At 41.3% G+C, this 19,974-nt stretch overlaps 16 non-coding genes across 16 annotated transcripts; all 16 read left to right on the top strand.

Annotated features, from left to right (window-relative positions):
* The first annotated feature begins 613 nt into the window (after positions 1-613).
* Positions 614-685, top strand: trnad-guc (transfer RNA aspartic acid (anticodon GUC)). Its single transcript has one exon. It is a non-coding gene; the product is annotated as a tRNA-Asp (tRNA).
* Positions 686-962: 277 nt separating this feature from the next.
* On the top strand, positions 963-1,036 carry trnan-guu (transfer RNA asparagine (anticodon GUU)). The gene has a single exon. It is a non-coding gene; the product is annotated as a tRNA-Asn (tRNA).
* Positions 1,037-3,304: 2,268 nt separating this feature from the next.
* Positions 3,305-3,376, top strand: trnad-guc (transfer RNA aspartic acid (anticodon GUC)). Its single transcript has one exon. It is a non-coding gene; the product is annotated as a tRNA-Asp (tRNA).
* A 278-nt stretch (positions 3,377-3,654) lies between these two features.
* On the top strand, positions 3,655-3,728 carry trnan-guu (transfer RNA asparagine (anticodon GUU)). The gene has a single exon. It is a non-coding gene; the product is annotated as a tRNA-Asn (tRNA).
* Positions 3,729-5,996: 2,268 nt separating this feature from the next.
* trnad-guc (transfer RNA aspartic acid (anticodon GUC)) lies at positions 5,997-6,068 on the top strand. Its single transcript has one exon. It is a non-coding gene; the product is annotated as a tRNA-Asp (tRNA).
* A 277-nt stretch (positions 6,069-6,345) lies between these two features.
* trnan-guu (transfer RNA asparagine (anticodon GUU)) lies at positions 6,346-6,419 on the top strand. The gene has a single exon. It is a non-coding gene; the product is annotated as a tRNA-Asn (tRNA).
* Positions 6,420-8,685: 2,266 nt separating this feature from the next.
* On the top strand, positions 8,686-8,757 carry trnad-guc (transfer RNA aspartic acid (anticodon GUC)). Its single transcript has one exon. It is a non-coding gene; the product is annotated as a tRNA-Asp (tRNA).
* Positions 8,758-9,035: 278 nt separating this feature from the next.
* Positions 9,036-9,109, top strand: trnan-guu (transfer RNA asparagine (anticodon GUU)). Its single transcript has one exon. It is a non-coding gene; the product is annotated as a tRNA-Asn (tRNA).
* Positions 9,110-11,378: 2,269 nt separating this feature from the next.
* trnad-guc (transfer RNA aspartic acid (anticodon GUC)) lies at positions 11,379-11,450 on the top strand. Its single transcript has one exon. It is a non-coding gene; the product is annotated as a tRNA-Asp (tRNA).
* Positions 11,451-11,728: 278 nt separating this feature from the next.
* On the top strand, positions 11,729-11,802 carry trnan-guu (transfer RNA asparagine (anticodon GUU)). The gene has a single exon. It is a non-coding gene; the product is annotated as a tRNA-Asn (tRNA).
* A 2,269-nt stretch (positions 11,803-14,071) lies between these two features.
* trnad-guc (transfer RNA aspartic acid (anticodon GUC)) lies at positions 14,072-14,143 on the top strand. Its single transcript has one exon. It is a non-coding gene; the product is annotated as a tRNA-Asp (tRNA).
* A 278-nt stretch (positions 14,144-14,421) lies between these two features.
* On the top strand, positions 14,422-14,495 carry trnan-guu (transfer RNA asparagine (anticodon GUU)). The gene has a single exon. It is a non-coding gene; the product is annotated as a tRNA-Asn (tRNA).
* A 2,269-nt stretch (positions 14,496-16,764) lies between these two features.
* On the top strand, positions 16,765-16,836 carry trnad-guc (transfer RNA aspartic acid (anticodon GUC)). Its single transcript has one exon. It is a non-coding gene; the product is annotated as a tRNA-Asp (tRNA).
* A 278-nt stretch (positions 16,837-17,114) lies between these two features.
* trnan-guu (transfer RNA asparagine (anticodon GUU)) lies at positions 17,115-17,188 on the top strand. Its single transcript has one exon. It is a non-coding gene; the product is annotated as a tRNA-Asn (tRNA).
* Positions 17,189-19,457: 2,269 nt separating this feature from the next.
* Positions 19,458-19,529, top strand: trnad-guc (transfer RNA aspartic acid (anticodon GUC)). Its single transcript has one exon. It is a non-coding gene; the product is annotated as a tRNA-Asp (tRNA).
* A 278-nt stretch (positions 19,530-19,807) lies between these two features.
* Positions 19,808-19,881, top strand: trnan-guu (transfer RNA asparagine (anticodon GUU)). Its single transcript has one exon. It is a non-coding gene; the product is annotated as a tRNA-Asn (tRNA).
* Positions 19,882-19,974: the final 93 nt, after the last annotated feature.

The raw sequence follows: 19,974 nt of genomic DNA, 5'->3' as shown, positions 1-19,974 counted from the left end.
TCAAATCAAATTTATTTATATAGCCCTTCGTATATCAGCTGAAATCTCAAAGTGCTGTACAGAAACCCAGCCTAAAACCCCAAACAGCAAGCAATGCATGTGAAAGAAGCACGGTGGCTAGGAAAAACTCCCTAGGAAAAACTCCCTAGAAAGGCCAAAAACCTAGGAAGAACCCTAGAGAGGAACCAGGCTATGAGGGGGGGCCAGTCCTCTTCTGGCTGTGCCGGGTGGATATTATAACAGAACATGGTCAAGATGTTAAAATGTTCATAAATGACCAGCATGGTCAAATAATAACAATCATTGTAGTTGTCGAGGGTGCAACAAGCACGTCCGGTGAACAGGTCAGGGTTCCGTAGCCGCAGGCAGAACAGTTGAAACTGGAGCAGCAGCATGGCCAGGTGGACTGGGGACAAAAAAAGTAAACAATAATGAACAGGCACACAAGTAATGAAATACTGATGTCCGTTTGGATATTTGAATATTCAAACAACCGTGGTCGTCTGCTGTGTGTGTATGCGTTTCTAAATGTGGACTTATATTGACAAAGAAGGGGATGCTGTTGCTTTAACTGAAAGTGACCTGCATAGGTAGAATTCCAGCACACACTCAGTCCTCGTTAGTATAGTGGTCAGTATCCCCGCCTGTCACGCGGGAGACCGGGGTTCAATTCCCCGACGGGGAGGTGAACGTTTTATTGTCATTTTACCTCAACGGGAGACGGATTGGGAGGGACATGAACAACATTTAGAAAACGTCTACTTTGAGATAAACCACGTAGTATATACGTCTGTTCAGATCTGGATGTTACCCCTCTGTTTTGCCACACAATTATGACTGAAAGCTGAATATGTCTCTATCTGGATAAGATCATAGCATTTTTGCAACCACGTAACGGGCGGAGTGATTTCCATTAAATTAACTGGTCCTTGTTCCACGTGGATACAACTCTTAACAGTTTAGTCTCTGTGGCGCAATTGGTTAGCGCGTTAGACTGTTAATCTAAAGGTTGGTGGTTCAAGCCCACCCAGGGACGAGTGTTTTCTAATTGTTGAGCTCTGTGATGTAAGAACACTTTCCTGGAGTGTAAATTTGATGACGTGTATTCTGTTTTTAGACGTGATTGGTGAGTTGTTGAATGTAAAAGAGGAGGAGTATGATATTTTACATCCTAGTAAAATGGGTGTCAGTGGCCTGTGATCATCAGTTGCTGAATAGCTTCACCATGTATCTAAACTCCATATAGAATGAGATCGCAGACAGCCAGGGGTCAAAGGTCAGCTTTCTACCAACTCCATGTCTGTGGCTCAATTGCTTTGAGCCTTAGACTGTTAATCTAAAGATTTGATTTATGTGTTTGAACATACAACATGAGAACAGTCGCATTGAAACCACTGGTAAAATGGGAGGCGGTGGCCTGATTGCATATATAGCTACAGAGGGTAGTGCGTACGGCCCAGTACATCACTGGGGCACAGCTGCCTGCCATCCAGGACCTCTACACCAGGTGGTGTCAGAGGAAGGCCCTAAAAATTGTCAAAGAGTCCAGCCACCCCAGTCATAGACTGTTCTCTCTACTACCGCATGGCAAGCGGTACCGGAGTGCCAAGTCTAGGACAAAAAGGCTTCTACACAGTTTGTACCCGCAAGCCATAAGACTCCTGAACAGGTAATCAAATGGCTACCCAAACTATTTGCATTGTGTCCCGCCAACCCCTCTTTTACGCTTCTGCTACTCTCTGTTCATCATATAAACATAGTCACTTTAACCATATCTACATGTACATACTACTTCAACCAGCCTGACTAACCGGTGTCTGTATGTAGCCTCGCTACTGTATATAGCCTGTCTTTTTACTGTTGTTTTATTTCTTTACTTACCTATTGTTCACCTAATACCTTTTTTGCACTATTGGTTAAGAGCCTGTAAGTAAGCAGTTCACTGTAAGGTCTACAACTGTTGTATTCGGCGCACGTGACAAATAAACTTGGATTTGATTTGAAAGCAAAGGCCTGTGGTTTTATTACTGTATATCTCCACCGTTTTGTTTGGAAAATATAAATCTGGCTCAAAGGACCATATTATTGTATATAGATAAGCATCCTTCTCGAAGGACCATATATATCATCAATATATTTTCACAGTGGTGGAAAAAGTACCCAATTGTCATACTTGAGTAAAAGTATAGATACCAGTGGTGGAAAAAGTACCCAATTTTCATACTTGAGTAAAAGTAAAGATGCTTTAAAAGAAAATGACTCAAGTAAAAGTGAAGTAACCCAGTAAAATACTACTGGAGTAAAAGTCTAAACGTTTTTGGTTTTAAATGTACTTGAGTATCAAAAGTAAAAGTGTAAATCATTTAAAATGTCTTATATTAAGCAAACCAGACAACACGATTATCTTATTTTTTAATTTACAGATAGCCATGGGCACGGTTCAACACTCAGCCACAATTTACAAACAAATCATTTGTGTTTAGTGAGTCTGCCAGATAAGAGGCAGTAGGGATGACCCGGGATGTTCTCTTGATAAGTGCATGAATTGCACGATTTTCCTGTCCTGCTAAGCATTCAAAATGTAACGACTTCTTATGGGTGTCAGGGAAAATGTATGGAGTAAAAAGTACATTATTCTCTTTAGAAATGTAGTGAAGTAAAAGTAGTCCAAAATATGATTAGTTAAATCAAATCAAATCAAATTTATTTATATAGCCCTTCGTATATCAGCTGAAATCTCAAAGTGCTGTACAGAAACCCAGCCTAAAACCCCAAACAGCAAGCAATGCATGTGAAAGAAGCACGGTGGCTAGGAAAAACTCCATAGGAAAAACTCCCTAGAAAGGCCAAAAACCTAGGAAGAACCCTAGAGAGGAACCAGGCTATGAGGGGGGGCCAGTCCTCTTCTGGCTGTGCCGGGTGGATATTATAACAGAACATGGTCAAGATGTTAAAATGTTCATAAATGACCAGCATGGTCAAATAATAACAATCATTGTAGTTGTCGAGGGTGCAACAAGCACGTCCGGTGAACAGGTCAGGGTTCCGTAGCCGCAGGCAGAACAGTTGAAACTGAGCAGCAGCATGGCCAGGTGGACTGGGGACAAAAAAAGTAAACAATAATGAACAGGCACACAAGTAATGAAATACTGATGTCCGTTTGGATATTTGAATATTCAAACAACCGTGGTCGTCTGCTGTGTGTGTATGCGTTTCTAAATGTGGACTTATATTGACAAAGAAGGGGATGCTGTTGCTTTAACTGAAAGTGACCTGCATAGGTAGAATTCCAGCACACACTCAGTCCTCGTTAGTATAGTGGTCAGTATCCCCGCCTGTCACGCGGGAGACCGGGGTTCAATTCCCCGACGGGGAGGTGAACGTTTTATTGTCATTTTACCTCAACGGGAGACGGATTGGGAGGGACATGAACAACATTTAGAAAACGTCTACTTTGAGATAAACCACGTAGTATATACGTCTGTTCAGATCTGGATGTTACCCCTCTGTTTTGCCACACAATTATGACTGAAAGCTGAATATGTCTCTATCTGGATAAGATCATAGCATTTTTGCAACCACGTAACGGGCGGAGTGATTTCCATTAAATGAACGTGGTCCTTGTTCCACGTGGGTCCAAATCTTAACAGTTTAGTCTCTGTGGCGCAATTGGTTAGCGCGTTAGACTGTTAATCTAAAGGTTGGTGGTTCAAGCCCACCCAGGGACGAGTGTTTTCTAATTGTTGAGCTCTGTGATGTAAGAACACTTTCCTGGAGTGTAAATTTGATGACGTGTATTCTGTTTTTAGACGTGATTGGTGAGTTGTTGAATGTAAAAGAGGAGGAGTATGATATTTTACATCCTAGTAAAATGGGTGTCAGTGGCCTGTGATCATCAGTTGCTGAATAGCTTCACCATGTATCTAAACTCCATATAGAATGAGATCGCAGACAGCCAGGGGTCAAAGGTCAGCTTTCTACCAACTCCATGTCTGTGGCTCAATTGCTTTGAGCCTTAGACTGTTAATCTAAAGATTTGATTTATGTGTTTGAACATACAACATGAGAACAGTCGCATTGAAACCACTGGTAAAATGGGAGGCGGTGGCCTGATTGCATATATAGCTACAGAGGGTAGTGCGTACGGCCCAGTACATCACTGGGGCACAGCTGCCTGCCATCCAGGACCTCTACACCAGGTGGTGTCAGAGGAAGGCCCTAAAAATTGTCAAAGAGTCCAGCCACCCCAGTCATAGACTGTTCTCTCTACTACCGCATGGCAAGCGGTACCGGAGTGCCAAGTCTAGGACAAAAGGCTTCTACACAGTTTGTACCCGCAAGCCATAAGACTCCTGAACAGGTAATCAAATGGCTACCCAAACTATTTGCATTGTGTCCCGCCAACCCCTCTTTTACGCTTCTGCTACTCTCTGTTCATCATATAAACATAGTCACTTTAACCATATCTACATGTACATACTACTTCAACCAGCCTGACTAACCGGTGTCTGTATGTAGCCTCGCTACTGTATATAGCCTGTCTTTTTACTGTTGTTTTATTTCTTTACTTACCTATTGTTCACCTAATACCTTTTTTGCACTATTGGTTAAGAGCCTGTAAGTAAGCAGTTCACTGTAAGGTCTACAACTGTTGTATTCGGCGCACGTGACAAATAAACTTGGATTTGATTTGAAAGCAAAGGCCTGTGGTTTTATTACTGTATATCTCCACCGTTTTGTTTGGAAAATATAAATCTGGCTCAAAGGACCATATTATTGTATATAGATAAGCATCCTTCTCGAAGGACCATATATATCATCAATATATTTTCACAGTGGTGGAAAAAGTACCCAATTGTCATACTTGAGTAAAAGTATAGATACCAGTGGTGGAAAAAGTACCCAATTTTCATACTTGAGTAAAAGTAAAGATGCTTTAAAAGAAAATGACTCAAGTAAAAGTGAAGTAACCCAGTAAAATACTACTGGAGTAAAAGTCTAAACGTTTTTGGTTTTAAATGTACTTGAGTATCAAAAGTAAAAGTGTAAATCATTTAAAATGTCTTATATTAAGCAAACCAGACAACACGATTATCTTATTTTTTAATTTACAGATAGCCATGGGCACGGTTCAACACTCAGCCACAATTTACAAACAAATCATTTGTGTTTAGTGAGTCTGCCAGATAAGAGGCAGTAGGGATGACCCGGGATGTTCTCTTGATAAGTGCATGAATTGCACGATTTTCCTGTCCTGCTAAGCATTCAAAATGTAACGACTTCTTATGGGTGTCAGGGAAAATGTATGGAGTAAAAAGTACATTATTCTCTTTAGAAATGTAGTGAAGTAAAAGTAGTCCAAAATATGATTAGTTAAATCAAATCAAATCAAATTTATTTATATAGCCCTTCGTATATCAGCTGAAATCTCAAAGTGCTGTACAGAAACCCAGCCTAAAACCCCAAACAGCAAGCAATGCATGTGAAAGAAGCACGGTGGCTAGGAAAAACTCCATAGGAAAAACTCCCTAGAAAGGCCAAAAACCTAGGAAGAACCCTAGAGAGGAACCAGGCTATGAGGGGGGGCCAGTCCTCTTCTGGCTGTGCCGGGTGGATATTATAACAGAACATGGTCAAGATGTTAAAATGTTCATAAATGACCAGCATGGTCAAATAATAACAATCATTGTAGTTGTCGAGGGTGCAACAAGCACGTCCGGTGAACAGGTCAGGGTTCCGTAGCCGCAGGCAGAACAGTTGAAACTGGAGCAGCAGCATGGCCAGGTGGACTGGGGACAAAAAAAGTAAACAATAATGAACAGGCACACAAGTAATGAAATACTGATGTCCGTTTGGATATTTGAATATTCAAACAACCGTGGTCGTCTGCTGTGTGTGTATGCGTTTCTAAATGTGGACTTATATTGACAAAGAAGGGGATGCTGTTGCTTTAACTGAAAGTGACCTGCATAGGTAGAATTCCAGCACACACTCAGTCCTCGTTAGTATAGTGGTCAGTATCCCCGCCTGTCACGCGGGAGACCGGGGTTCAATTCCCCGACGGGGAGGTGAACGTTTTATTGTCATTTTACCTCAACGGGAGACGGATTGGGAGGGACATGAACAACATTTAGAAAACGTCTACTTTGAGATAAACCACGTAGTATATACGTCTGTTCAGATCTGGATGTTACCCCTCTGTTTTGCCACACAATTATGACTGAAAGCTGAATATGTCTCTATCTGGATAAGATCATAGCATTTTTGCAACCACGTAACGGGCGGAGTGATTTCCATTAAATTAACTGGTCCTTGTTCCACGTGGATACAACTCTTAACAGTTTAGTCTCTGTGGCGCAATTGGTTAGCGCGTTAGACTGTTAATCTAAAGGTTGGTGGTTCAAGCCCACCCAGGGACGAGTGTTTTCTAATTGTTGAGCTCTGTGATGTAAGAACACTTTCCTGGAGTGTAAATTTGATGACGTGTATTCTGTTTTTAGACGTGATTGGTGAGTTGTTGAATGTAAAAGAGGAGGAGTATGATATTTTACATCCTAGTAAAATGGGTGTCAGTGGCCTGTGATCATCAGTTGCTGAATAGCTTCACCATGTATCTAAACTCCATATAGAATGAGATCGCAGACAGCCAGGGGTCAAAGGTCAGCTTTCTACCAACTCCATGTCTGTGGCTCAATTGCTTTGAGCCTTAGACTGTTAATCTAAAGATTTGATTTATGTGTTTGAACATACAACATGAGAACAGTCGCATTGAAACCACTGGTAAAATGGGAGGCGGTGGCCTGATTGCATATATAGCTACAGAGGGTAGTGCGTACGGCCCAGTACATCACTGGGGCACAGCTGCCTGCCATCCAGGACCTCTACACCAGGTGGTGTCAGAGGAAGGCCCTAAAAATTGTCAAAGAGTCCAGCCACCCCAGTCATAGACTGTTCTCTCTACTACCGCATGGCAAGCGGTACCGGAGTGCCAAGTCTAGGACAAAAAGGCTTCTACACAGTTTGTACCCGCAAGCCATAAGACTCCTGAACAGGTAATCAAATGGCTACCCAAACTATTTGCATTGTGTCCCGCCAACCCCTCTTTTACGCTTCTGCTACTCTCTGTTCATCATATAAACATAGTCACTTTAACCATATCTACATGTACATACTACTTCAACCAGCCTGACTAACCGGTGTCTGTATGTAGCCTCGCTACTGTATATAGCCTGTCTTTTTACTGTTGTTTTATTTCTTTACTTACCTATTGTTCACCTAATACCTTTTTTGCACTATTGGTTAAGAGCCTGTAAGTAAGCAGTTCACTGTAAGGTCTACAACTGTTGTATTCGGCGCACGTGACAAATAAACTTGGATTTGATTTGAAAGCAAAGGCCTGTGGTTTTATTACTGTATATCTCCACCGTTTTGTTTGGAAAATATAAATCTGGCTCAAAGGACCATATTATTGTATATAGATAAGCATCCTTCTCGAAGGACCATATATATCATCAATATATTTTCACAGTGGTGGAAAAAGTACCCAATTGTCATACTTGAGTAAAAGTATAGATACCAGTGGTGGAAAAAGTACCCAATTTTCATACTTGAGTAAAAGTAAAGATGCTTTAAAAGAAAATGACTCAAGTAAAAGTGAAGTAACCCAGTAAAATACTACTGGAGTAAAAGTCTAAACGTTTTTGGTTTTAAATGTACTTGAGTATCAAAAGTAAAAGTGTAAATCATTTAAAATGTCTTATATTAAGCAAACCAGACAACACGATTATCTTATTTTTTAATTTACAGATAGCCATGGGCACGGTTCAACACTCAGCCACAATTTACAAACAAATCATTTGTGTTTAGTGAGTCTGCCAGATAAGAGGCAGTAGGGATGACCCGGGATGTTCTCTTGATAAGTGCATGAATTGCACGATTTTCCTGTCCTGCTAAGCATTCAAAATGTAACGACTTCTTATGGGTGTCAGGGAAAATGTATGGAGTAAAAAGTACATTATTCTCTTTAGAAATGTAGTGAAGTAAAAGTAGTCCAAAATATGATTAGTTAAATCAAATCAAATCAAATTTATTTATATAGCCCTTCGTATATCAGCTGAAATCTCAAAGTGCTGTACAGAAACCCAGCCTAAAACCCCAAACAGCAAGCAATGCATGTGAAAGAAGCACGGTGGCTAGGAAAAACTCCCTAGGAAAAACTCCCTAGAAAGGCCAAAAACCTAGGAAGAACCCTAGAGAGGAACCAGGCTATGAGGGGGGGCCAGTCCTCTTCTGGCTGTGCCGGGTGGATATTATAACAGAACATGGTCAAGATGTTAAAATGTTCATAAATGACCAGCATGGTCAAATAATAACAATCATTGTAGTTGTCGAGGGTGCAACAAGCACGTCCGGTGAACAGGTCAGGGTTCCGTAGCCGCAGGCAGAACAGTTGAAACAGCAGCAGCATGGCCAGGTGGACTGGGGACAAAAAAAGTAAACAATAATGAACAGGCACACAAGTAATGAAATACTGATGTCCGTTTGGATATTTGAATATTCAAACAACCGTGGTCGTCTGCTGTGTGTGTATGCGTTTCTAAATGTGGACTTATATTGACAAAGAAGGGGATGCTGTTGCTTTAACTGAAAGTGACCTGCATAGGTAGAATTCCAGCACACACTCAGTCCTCGTTAGTATAGTGGTCAGTATCCCCGCCTGTCACGCGGGAGACCGGGGTTCAATTCCCCGACGGGGAGGTGAACGTTTTATTGTCATTTTACCTCAACGGGAGACGGATTGGGAGGGACATGAACAACATTTAGAAAACGTCTACTTTGAGATAAACCACGTAGTATATACGTCTGTTCAGATCTGGATGTTACCCCTCTGTTTTGCCACACAATTATGACTGAAAGCTGAATATGTCTCTATCTGGATAAGATCATAGCATTTTTGCAACCACGTAACGGGCGGAGTGATTTCCATTAAATGAACGTGATCCTTGTTCCACGTGGGTCCAAATCTTAACAGTTTAGTCTCTGTGGCGCAATTGGTTAGCGCGTTAGACTGTTAATCTAAAGGTTGGTGGTTCAAGCCCACCCAGGGACGAGTGTTATCTAATTGTTGAGCTCTGTGATGTAAGAACACTTTCCTGGAGTGTAAATTTGATGACGTGTATTCTGTTTTTAGACGTGATTGGTGAGTTGTTGAATGTAAAAGAGGAGGAGTATGATATTTTACATCCTAGTAAAATGGGTGTCAGTGGCCTGTGATCATCAGTTGCTGAATAGCTTCACCATGTATCTAAACTCCATATAGAATGAGATCGCAGACAGCCAGGGGTCAAAGGTCAGCTTTCTACCAACTCCATGTCTGTGGCTCAATTGCTTTGAGCCTTAGACTGTTAATCTAAAGATTTGATTTATGTGTTTGAACATACAACATGAGAACAGTCGCATTGAAACCACTGGTAAAATGGGAGGCGGTGGCCTGATTGCATATATAGCTACAGAGGGTAGTGCGTACGGCCCAGTACATCACTGGGGCACAGCTGCCTGCCATCCAGGACCTCTACACCAGGTGGTGTCAGAGGAAGGCCCTAAAAATTGTCAAAGAGTCCAGCCACCCCAGTCATAGACTGTTCTCTCTACTACCGCATGGCAAGCGGTACCGGAGTGCCAAGTCTAGGACAAAAAGGCTTCTACACAGTTTGTACCCGCAAGCCATAAGACTCCTGAACAGGTAATCAAATGGCTACCCAAACTATTTGCATTGTGTCCCGCCAACCCCTCTTTTACGCTTCTGCTACTCTCTGTTCATCATATAAACATAGTCACTTTAACCATATCTACATGTACATACTACTTCAACCAGCCTGACTAACCGGTGTCTGTATGTAGCCTCGCTACTGTATATAGCCTGTCTTTTTACTGTTGTTTTATTTCTTTACTTACCTATTGTTCACCTAATACCTTTTTTGCACTATTGGTTAAGAGCCTGTAAGTAAGCAGTTCACTGTAAGGTCTACAACTGTTGTATTCGGCGCACGTGACAAATAAACTTGGATTTGATTTGAAAACAAAGGCCTGTGGTTTTATTACTGTATATCTCCACCGTTTTGTTTGGAAAATATAAATCTGGCTCAAAGGACCATATTATTGTATATAGATAAGCATCCTTCTCGAAGGACCATATATATCATCAATATATTTTCACAGTGGTGGAAAAAGTACCCAATTGTCATACTTGAGTAAAAGTATAGATACCAGTGGTGGAAAAAGTACCCAATTTTCATACTTGAGTAAAAGTAAAGATGCTTTAAAAGAAAATGACTCAAGTAAAAGTGAAGTAACCCAGTAAAATACTACTGGAGTAAAAGTCTAAACGTTTTTGGTTTTAAATGTACTTGAGTATCAAAAGTAAAAGTGTAAATCATTTAAAATGTCTTATATTAAGCAAACCAGACAACACGATTATCTTATTTTTTAATTTACAGATAGCCATGGGCACGGTTCAACACTCAGCCACAATTTACAAACAAATCATTTGTGTTTAGTGAGTCTGCCAGATAAGAGGCAGTAGGGATGACCCGGGATGTTCTCTTGATAAGTGCGTGAATTGCACGATTTTCCTGTCCTGCTAAGCATTCAAAATGTAACGACTTCTTATGGGTGTCAGGGAAAATGTATGGAGTAAAAAGTACATTATTCTCTTTAGAAATGTAGTGAAGTAAAAGTAGTCCAAAATATGATTAGTTAAATCAAATCAAATCAAATTTATTTATATAGCCCTTCGTATATCAGCTGAAATCTCAAAGTGCTGTACAGAAACCCAGCCTAAAACCCCAAACAGCAAGCAATGCATGTGAAAGAAGCACGGTGGCTAGGAAAAACTCCCTAGGAAAAACTCCCTAGAAAGGCCAAAAACCTAGGAAGAACCCTAGAGAGGAACCAGGCTATGAGGGGGGGCCAGTCCTCTTCTGGCTGTGCCGGGTGGATATTATAACAGAACATGGTCAAGATGTTAAAATGTTCATAAATGACCAGCATGGTCAAATAATAACAATCATTGTAGTTGTCGAGGGTGCAACAAGCACGTCCGGTGAACAGGTCAGGGTTCCGTAGCCGCAGGCAGAACAGTTGAAACTGGAGCAGCAGCATGGCCAGGTGGACTGGGGACAAAAAAAGTAAACAATAATGAACAGGCACACAAGTAATGAAATACTGATGTCCGTTTGGATATTTGAATATTCAAACAACCGTGGTCGTCTGCTGTGTGTGTATGCGTTTCTAAATGTGGACTTATATTAACAAAGAAGGGGATGCTGTTGCTTTAACTGAAAGTGACCTGCATAGGTAGAATTCCAGCACACACTCAGTCCTCGTTAGTATAGTGGTCAGTATCCCCGCCTGTCACGCGGGAGACCGGGGTTCAATTCCCCGACGGGGAGGTGAACGTTTTATTGTCATTTTACCTCAACGGGAGACGGATTGGGAGGGACATGAACAACATTTAGAAAACGTCTACTTTGAGATAAACCACGTAGTATATACGTCTGTTCAGATCTGGATGTTACCCCTCTGTTTTGCCACACAATTATGACTGAAAGCTGAATATGTCTCTATCTGGATAAGATCATAGCATTTTTGCAACCACGTAACGGGCGGAGTGATTTCCATTAAATGAACGTGGTCCTTGTTCCACGTGGGTCCAACTCTTAACAGTTTAGTCTCTGTGGCGCAATTGGTTAGCGCGTTAGACTGTTAATCTAAAGGTTGGTGGTTCAAGCCCACCCAGGGACGAGTGTTTTCTAATTGTTGAGCTCTGTGATGTAAGAACACTTTCCTGGAGTGTAAATTTGATGACGTGTATTCTGTTTTTAGACGTGATTGGTGAGTTGTTGAATGTAAAAGAGGAGGAGTATGATATTTTACATCCTAGTAAAATGGGTGTCAGTGGCCTGTGATCATCAGTTGCTGAATAGCTTCACCATGTATCTAAACTCCATATAGAATGAGATCGCAGACAGCCAGGGGTCAAAGGTCAGCTTTCTACCAACTCCATGTCTGTGGCTCAATTGCTTTGAGCCTTAGACTGTTAATCTAAAGATTTGATTTATGTGTTTGAACATACAACATGAGAACAGTCGCAATGAAACCACTGGTAAAATGGGAGGCGGTGGCCTGATTGCATATATAGCTACAGAGGGTAGTGCGTACGGCCCAGTACATCACTGGGGCACAGCTGCCTGCCATCCAGGACCTCTACACCAGGTGGTGTCAGAGGAAGGCCCTAAAAATTGTCAAAGAGTCCAGCCACCCCAGTCATAGACTGTTCTCTCTACTACCGCATGGCAAGCGGTACCGGAGTGCCAAGTCTAGGACAAAAAGGCTTCTACACAGTTTGTACCCGCAAGCCATAAGACTCCTGAACAGGTAATCAAATGGCTACCCAAACTATTTGCATTGTGTCCCGCCAACCCCTCTTTTACGCTTCTGCTACTCTCTGTTCATCATATAAACATAGTCACTTTAACCATATCTACATGTACATACTACTTCAACCAGCCTGACTAACCGGTGTCTGTATGTAGCCTCGCTACTGTATATAGCCTGTCTTTTTACTGTTGTTTTATTTCTTTACTTACCTATTGTTCACCTAATACCTTTTTTGCACTATTGGTTAAGAGCCTGTAAGTAAGCAGTTCACTGTAAGGTCTACAACTGTTGTATTCGGCGCACGTGACAAATAAACTTGGATTTGATTTGAAAACAAAGGCCTGTGGTTTTATTACTGTATATCTCCACCGTTTTGTTTGGAAAATATAAATCTGGCTCAAAGGACCATATTATTGTATATAGATAAGCATCCTTCTCGAAGGACCATATATATCATCAATATATTTTCACAGTGGTGGAAAAAGTACCCAATTGTCATACTTGAGTAAAAGTATAGATACCAGTGGTGGAAAAAGTACCCAATTTTCATACTTGAGTAAAAGTAAAGATGCTTTAAAAGAAAATGACTCAAGTAAAAGTGAAGTAACCCAGTAAAATACTACTGGAGTAAAAGTCTAAACGTTTTTGGTTTTAAATGTACTTGAGTATCAAAAGTAAAAGTGTAAATCATTTAAAATGTCTTATATTAAGCAAACCAGACAACACGATTATCTTATTTTTTAATTTACAGATAGCCATGGGCACGGTTCAACACTCAGCCACAATTTACAAACAAATCATTTGTGTTTAGTGAGTCTGCCAGATAAGAGGCAGTAGGGATGACCCGGGATGTTCTCTTGATAAGTGCGTGAATTGCACGATTTTCCTGTCCTGCTAAGCATTCAAAATGTAACGACTTCTTATGGGTGTCAGGGAAAATGTATGGAGTAAAAAGTACATTATTCTCTTTAGAAATGTAGTGAAGTAAAAGTAGTCCAAAATATGATTAGTTAAATCAAATCAAATCAAATTTATTTATATAGCCCTTCGTATATCAGCTGAAATCTCAAAGTGCTGTACAGAAACCCAGCCTAAAACCCCAAACAGCAAGCAATGCATGTGAAAGAAGCACGGTGGCTAGGAAAAACTCCCTAGGAAAAACTCCCTAGAAAGGCCAAAAACCTAGGAAGAACCCTAGAGAGGAACCAGGCTATGAGGGGGGGCCAGTCCTCTTCTGGCTGTGCCGGGTGGATATTATAACAGAACATGGTCAAGATGTTAAAATGTTCATAAATGACCAGCATGGTCAAATAATAACAATCATTGTAGTTGTCGAGGGTGCAACAAGCACGTCCGGTGAACAGGTCAGGGTTCCGTAGCCGCAGGCAGAACAGTTGAAACTGGAGCAGCAGCATGGCCAGGTGGACTGGGGACAAAAAAAGTAAACAATAATGAACAGGCACACAAGTAATGAAATACTGATGTCCGTTTGGATATTTGAATATTCAAACAACCGTGGTCGTCTGCTGTGTGTGTATGCGTTTCTAAATGTGGACTTATATTGACAAAGAAGGGGATGCTGTTGCTTTAACTGAAAGTGACCTGCATAGGTAGAATTCCAGCACACACTCAGTCCTCGTTAGTATAGTGGTCAGTATCCCCGCCTGTCACGCGGGAGACCGGGGTTCAATTCCCCGACGGGGAGGTGAACGTTTTATTGTCATTTTACCTCAACGGGAGACGGATTGGGAGGGACATGAACAACATTTAGAAAACGTCTACTTTGAGATAAACCACGTAGTATATACGTCTGTTCAGATCTGGATGTTACCCCTCTGTTTTGCCACACAATTATGACTGAAAGCTGAATATGTCTCTATCTGGATAAGATCATAGCATTTTTGCAACCACGTAACGGGCGGAGTGATTTCCATTAAATGAACGTGGTCCTTGTTCCACGTGGGTCCAACTCTTAACACTTTAGTCTCTGTGGCGCAATTGGTTAGCGCGTTAGACTGTTAATCTAAAGGTTGGTGGTTCAAGCCCACCCAGGGACGAGTGTTTTCTAATTGTTGAGCTCTGTGATGTAAGAACACTTTCCTGGAGTGTAAATTTGATGACGTGTATTCTGTTTTTAGACGTGATTGGTGAGTTGTTGAATGTAAAAGAGGAGGAGTATGATATTTTACATCCTAGTAAAATGGGTGTCAGTGGCCTGTGATCATCAGTTGCTGAATAGCTTCACCATGTATCTAAACTCCATATAGAATGAGATCGCAGACAGCCAGGGGTCAAAGGTCAGCTTTCTACCAACTCCATGTCTGTGGCTCAATTGCTTTGAGCCTTAGACTGTTAATCTAAAGATTTGATTTACGTGTTTGAACATACAACATGAGAACAGTCGCATTGAAACCACTGGTAAAATGGGAGGCGGTGGCCTGATTGCATATATAGCTACAGAGGGTAGTGCGTACGGCCCAGTACATCACTGGGGCACAGCTGCCTGCCATCCAGGACCTCTACACCAGGTGGTGTCAGAGGAAGGCCCTAAAAATTGTCAAAGAGTCCAGCCACCCCAGTCATAGACTGTTCTCTCTACTACCGCATGGCAAGCGGTACCGGAGTGCCAAGTCTAGGACAAAAAGGCTTCTACACAGTTTGTACCCGCAAGCCATAAGACTCCTGAACAGGTAATCAAATGGCTACCCAAACTATTTGCATTGTGTCCCGCCAACCCCTCTTTTACGCTTCTGCTACTCTCTGTTCATCATATAAACATAGTCACTTTAACCATATCTACATGTACATACTACTTCAACCAGCCTGACTAACCGGTGTCTGTATGTAGCCTCGCTACTGTATATAGCCTGTCTTTTTACTGTTGTTTTATTTCTTTACTTACCTATTGTTCACCTAATACCTTTTTTGCACTATTGGTTAAGAGCCTGTAAGTAAGCAGTTCACTGTAAGGTCTACAACTGTTGTATTCGGCGCACGTGACAAATAAACTTGGATTTGATTTGAAAACAAAGGCCTGTGGTTTTATTACTGTATATCTCCACCGTTTTGTTTGGAAAATATAAATCTGGCTCAAAGGACCATATTATTGTATATAGATAAGCATCCTTCTCGAAGGACCATATATATCATCAATATATTTTCACAGTGGTGGAAAAAGTACCCAATTGTCATACTTGAGTAAAAGTATAGATACCAGTGGTGGAAAAAGTACCCAATTTTCATACTTGAGTAAAAGTAAAGATGCTTTAAAAGAAAATGACTCAAGTAAAAGTGAAGTAACCCAGTAAAATACTACTGGAGTAAAAGTCTAAACGTTTTTGGTTTTAAATGTACTTGAGTATCAAAAGTAAAAGTGTAAATCATTTAAAATGTCTTATATTAAGCAAACCAGACAACACGATTATCTTATTTTTTAATTTACAGATAGCCATGGGCACGGTTCAACACTCAGCCACAATTTACAAACAAATCATTTGTGTTTAGTGAGTCTGCCAGATAAGAGGCAGTAGGGATGACCCGGGATGTTCTCTTGATAAGTGCGTGAATTGCACGATTTTCCTGTCCTGCTAAGCATTCAAAATGTAACGACTTCTTATGGGTGTCAGGGAAAATGTATGGAGTAAAAAGTACATTATTCTCTTTAGAAATGTAGTGAAGTAAAAGTAGTCCAAAATATGATTAGTTAAATCAAATCAAATCAAATTTATTTATATAGCCCTTCGTATATCAGCTGAAATCTCAAAGTGCTGTACAGAAACCCAGCCTAAAACCCCAAACAGCAAGCAATGCATGTGAAAGAAGCACGGTGGCTAGGAAAAACTCCCTAGGAAAAACTCCCTAGAAAGGCCAAAAACCTAGGAAGAACCCTAGAGAGGAACCAGGCTATGAGGGGGGGCCAGTCCTCTTCTGGCTGTGCCGGGTGGATATTATAACAGAACATGGTCAAGATGTTAAAATGTTCATAAATGACCAGCATGGTCAAATAATAACAATCATTGTAGTTGTCGAGGGTGCAACAAGCACGTCCGGTGAACAGGTCAGGGTTCCGTAGCCGCAGGCAGAACAGTTGAAACTGGAGCAGCAGCATGGCCAGGTGGACTGGGGACAAAAAAAGTAAACAATAATGAACAGGCACACAAGTAATGAAATACTGATGTCCGTTTGGATATTTGAATATTCAAACAACCGTGGTCGTCTGCTGTGTGTGTATGCGTTTCTAAATGTGGACTTATATTGACAAAGAAGGGGATGCTGTTGCTTTAACTGAAAGTGACCTGCATAGGTAGAATTCCAGCACAAACTCAGTCCTCGTTAGTATAGTGGTCAGTATCCCCGCCTGTCACGCGGGAGACCGGGGTTCAATTCCCCGACGGGGAGGTGAACGTTTTATTGTCATTTTACCTCAACGGGAGACGGATTGGGAGGGACATGAACAACATTTAGAAAACGTCTACTTTGAGATAAACCACGTAGTATATACGTCTGTTCAGATCTGGATGTTACCCCTCTGTTTTGCCACACAATTATGACTGAAAGCTGAATATGTCTCTATCTGGATAAGATCATAGCATTTTTGCAACCACGTAACGGGCGGAGTGATTTCCATTAAATGAACGTGGTCCTTGTTCCACGTGGGTCCAACTCTTAACAGTTTAGTCTCTGTGGCGCAATTGGTTAGCGCGTTAGACTGTTAATCTAAAGGTTGGTGGTTCAAGCCCACCCAGGGACGAGTGTTTTCTAATTGTTGAGCTCTGTGATGTAAGAACACTTTCCTGGAGTGTAAATTAGATGACGTGTATTCTGTTTTTAGACGTGATTGGTGAGTTGTTGAATGTAAAAGAGGAGGAGTATGATATTTTACATCCTAGTAAAATGGGTGTCAGTGGCCTGTGATCATCAGTTGCTGAATAGCTTCACCATGTATCTAAACTCCATATAGAATGAGATCGCAGACAGCCAGGGGTCAAAGGTCAGCTTTCTACCAACTCCATGTCTGTGGCTCAATTGCTTTGAGCCTTAGACTGTTAATCTAAAGATTTGATTTATGTGTTTGAACATACAACATGAGAACAGTCGCAATGAAACCACTGGTAAAATGGGAGGCGGTGGCCTGATTGCATATATAGCTACAGAGGGTAGTGCGTACGGCCCAGTACATCACTGGGGCACAGCTGCCTGCCATCCAGGACCTCTACACCAGGTGGTGTCAGAGGAAGGCCCTAAAAATTGTCAAAGAGTCCAGCCACCCCAGTCATAGACTGTTCTCTCTACTACCGCATGGCAAGCGGTACCGGAGTGCCAAGTCTAGGACAAAAAGGCTTCTACACAGTTTGTACCCGCAAGCCATAAGACTCCTGAACAGGTAATCAAATGGCTACCCAAACTATTTGCATTGTGTCCCGCCAACCCCTCTTTTACGCTTCTGCTACTCTCTGTTCATCATATAAACATAGTCACTTTAACCATATCTACATGTACATACTACTTCAACCAGCCTGACTAACCGGTGTCTGTATGTAGCCTCGCTACTGTATATAGCCTGTCTTTTTACTGTTGTTTTATTTCTTTACTTACCTATTGTTCACCTAATACCTTTTTTGCACTATTGGTTAAGAGCCTGTAAGTAAGCAGTTCACTGTAAGGTCTACAACTGTTGTATTCGGCGCACGTGACAAATAAACTTGGATTTGATTTGAAAGCAAAGGCCTGTGGTTTTATTACTGTATATCTCCACCGTTTTGTTTGGAAAATATAAATCTGGCTCAAAGGACCATATTATTGTATATAGATAAGCATCCTTCTCGAAGGACCATATATATCATCAATATATTTTCACAGTGGTGGAAAAAGTACCCAATTGTCATACTTGAGTAAAAGTATAGATACCAGTGGTGGAAAAAGTACCCAATTTTCATACTTGAGTAAAAGTAAAGATGCTTTAAAAGAAAATGACTCAAGTAAAAGTGAAGTAACCCAGTAAAATACTACTGGAGTAAAAGTCTAAACGTTTTTGGTTTTAAATGTACTTGAGTATCAAAAGTAAAAGTGTAAATCATTTAAAATGTCTTATATTAAGCAAACCAGACAACACGATTATCTTCTTTTTTAATTTACAGATAGCCATGGGCACGGTTCAACACTCAGCCACAATTTACAAACAAATCATTTGTGTTTAGTGAGTCCGCCAGATAAGAGGCAGTAGGGATGACCCGGGATGTTCTCTTGATAAGTGCGTGAATTGCACGATTTTCCTGTCCTGCTAAGCATTCAAAATGTAACGACTTCTTATGGGTGTCAGGGAAAATGTATGGAGTAAAAAGTACATTATTCTCTTTAGAAATGTAGTGAAGTAAAAGTAGTCCAAAATATGATTAGTTAAATCAAATCAAATCAAATTTATTTATATAGCCCTTCGTATATCAGCTGAAATCTCAAAGTGCTGTACAGAAACCCAGCCTAAAACCCCAAACAGCAAGCAATGCATGTGAAAGAAGCACGGTGGCTAGGAAAAACTCCCTAGGAAAAACTCCCTAGAAAGGCCAAAAACCTAGGAAGAACCCTAGAGAGGAACCAGGCTATGAGGGGGGGCCAGTCCTCTTCTGGCTGTGCCGGGTGGATATTATAACAGAACATGGTCAAGATGTTAAAATGTTCATAAATGACCAGCATGGTCAAATAATAACAATCATTGTAGTTGTCGAGGGTGCAACAAGCACGTCCGGTGAACAGGTCAGGGTTCCGTAGCCGCAGGCAGAACAGTTGAAACTGGAGCAGCAGCATGGCCAGGTGGACTGGGGGCAAAAAAAGTAAACAATAATGAACAGGCACACAAGTAATGAAATACTGATGTCCGTTTGGATATTTGAATATTCAAACAACCGTGGTCGTCTGCTGTGTGTGTATGCGTTTCTAAATGTGGACTTATATTGACAAAGAAGGGGATGCTGTTGCTTTAACTGAAAGTGACCTGCATAGGTAGAATTCCAGCACACACTCAGTCCTCGTTAGTATAGTGGTCAGTATCCCCGCCTGTCACGCGGGAGACCGGGGTTCAATTCCCCGACGGGGAGGTGAACGTTTTATTGTCATTTTACCTCAACGGGAGACGGATTGGGAGGGACATGAACAACATTTAGAAAACGTCTACTTTGAGATAAACCACGTAGTATATACGTCTGTTCAGATCTGGATGTTACCCCTCTGTTTTGCCACACAATTATGACTGAAAGCTGAATATGTCTCTATCTGGATAAGATCATAGCATTTTTGCAACCACGTAACGGGCGGAGTGATTTCCATTAAATGAACGTGGTCCTTGTTCCACGTGGGTCCAACTCTTAACAGTTTAGTCTCTGTGGCGCAATTGGTTAGCGCGTTAGACTGTTAATCTAAAGGTTGGTGGTTCAAGCCCACCCAGGGACGAGTGTTTTCTAATTGTTGAGCTCTGTGATGTAAGAACACTTTCCTGGAGTGTAAATTAGATGACGTGTATTCTGTTTTTAGACGTGATTGGTG

Source organism: Salmo trutta, chromosome 5 (genome assembly GCF_901001165.1).
Source record: "Salmo trutta chromosome 5, fSalTru1.1, whole genome shotgun sequence".
NCBI classification, from domain to species: Eukaryota; Metazoa; Chordata; class Actinopteri; order Salmoniformes; family Salmonidae; genus Salmo; species Salmo trutta.
This window is presented reverse-complemented; position numbering and strand designations above follow the sequence as displayed.